This window comes from Dendrobates tinctorius, unplaced genomic scaffold (genome assembly GCF_039654945.1).
Source record: "Dendrobates tinctorius isolate UK_male_01 unplaced genomic scaffold, ASM3965494v1 ptg000053l, whole genome shotgun sequence".
Lineage (NCBI taxonomy): Eukaryota > Metazoa > Chordata > Amphibia > Anura > Dendrobatidae > Dendrobates > Dendrobates tinctorius.
The window spans coordinates 456494-458784 of record NW_027361721.1 but is presented as its reverse complement, the minus strand read 5'-3'; positions in this window follow the sequence as shown (position 1 = coordinate 458784).

Below are 2291 nucleotides of genomic sequence, written 5' to 3'. Positions count from 1 at the left end.
GTGATGCAGCAGCAAAAAAGGCAAATGCAATTCTAGGATGTATTAACAGAAGCATACAGTCTAGATCACGTGAAGTCATTATTTCCCTCTACTCCTCTTTGGTCAGACCTCATCTGGAATATTGTGTCCAGTTTTGGGCACCACATTTTAAAAAAGACATCAACAAACTGGAGCAAGTTCAGAAAAGAGCGACCAGAATGGTGACCGGTCTGCAAACCCTGTCTTATGAGGAAAGGTTGCAGGATTTGGGAATGTTTAGTTTGCAAAAGAGAAGACTGAGAGGAGACTTAATAGCTGTCTACAAATATCTAATGGGCTGTCACATTGTAGAAGGATCAACTTTATTCTCATTTGCACAAGGAAAGACTAGAAGCAATGGGATGAAACTGAATGGGAAGAGACACAGATTAGATATTAGAAAAAACTTTTTGACAGTTAGAGTGATCAATGAGTGGAACAGGCTGCCACGGGAAGTGGTGAGTTCTCCTTCAATGGAAGTCTTCAAACAGAGGCTGGACAGACATCTGACTGGGATGATTTAGCGAATCCTGCTTTGAGCAGGGGGTTGGACCAGATGGCCCAGGAGGTCCCTTCCAACTCTATGATTCTATGATTCTATGATTCTATGATTCTATGATCAAGCCATGAAGCCAGATATGAAGTCAGAGCAATTTAACCCTGCGCTGGAAGACAGGACGGAGCAGAGATGACAAAGTGTGACTGCACAATTAGCACAAGTTCACACTCTTCCTCCCATTCAGATACACGAGGGGATTCAGGGCAGAGTTGGGACTAAAAAGCAGCCCTGGCACACAAAATTCACCAGCCCACATACAATAAGTGTCCTCAACCCAAATCGTAGAACACTGATAGGTCATGTAGGATTTTGTTTTATCCGTTACCAGGGCTGAAACAAAGTATTTTGGGTGCCCAAGGCAGATGAAGCCGAAGGCGCCCATTTTGCATCTCTACCCAGCTAATTCTTCCCTTTTCCATTAGGTCTATGACATCATGTGATTAATAACTGATGAGCTGAATCCTTCTAAGTCAAGCCCATATACATTTGTATCTCATGAACCTACAACTCCCAGTATGTCCTTAACAATGGTAAGGAGATGCTGGGAGTTATCAGTCTTTATCAGACTGTGGACTATACAGGAACCATAGTACTGATGAGACGCAGTCAGTACCAATAGCTAAAAATGTACATCCTGGTACCTTATAGGTGACCTCTTCTCAGATTGAGTCTTTTCTTTCTCTTAGGCCTGTTTCACACTTCAGTTTTCTGGCGTTAGTCAAAATCCGCCAGTGTGCAAAAACGGATCCGTTTCCGTTTTGTGGCAAACGGATGCAACTGGATCCGTTTTTTGTACGGATCCGCTTTAGACGCTAGTGCATGAAATTTAAAGTAAGGCCTGTTTCACGAGAGAGAGATATTTAGCTGCCAGAGTGGGATTTGGGGTTAAATATCATGAAAGGACATTCATTCGGGCATGCTCAGTATAAAAAGGAGGATCCGTTGGCGGATTCCGTCAATTAACGGTTGGCAACGGATCCACCGCCTTTTCTCATCCACATCTCGCTTCTTAAGGCCCCTTTCACACTCCAGTCTTTTGCAATCAGTCACAATCCGTCAAAGTGTTCAGATCCGTCAAGTGGACGGATCCTGCGTATATTGCAAAAAACTGATGCACTGGATCTGTTTTTATGACTGATCCGTTGTAGCAGCCTTGCTGTAGGAATTAAAGAAACAGAATTCTGGAGAGAGAGAGAGAGAGAGAGAGAGAGGGATTTTGTGCCAGAATAGAAAAAGCAGCCGCAGGGGTTAAAATAAAGGAAGAAAAATGATTCCGGTCATGCTCAGTTTTAAAAGACGGAATCCGTCGCTATCCGACTTTTCGACGTACACAAAAAACGTTCATCTGTCCCATGTCTCCGGCCGACGGACAGAGATTTTCTGACGGATCCGTTGGACGACGGATGAAACGTGTGGCCATCCGTCACAATCTGTCACTAATACAAGTCTATGAGAAAAAACGGATCCAGCATGAAAAAATGATGGAAAGCCAAAATTATAAATATATATATTGTATACCAAATTATAATGTGATGACATAAAAATCTGAATAATAAATATATCAATACATCTTGCCAAAATTAGTATAATATAAACACAAAAAATAGAATACAAAATATATATCAAAAAGTGCTAAGTGCTAAAATATAAAATCTGAATACATACAATAAATAAATCAATACATCTTGGCAAAATTTGTATAATATCAGCACCA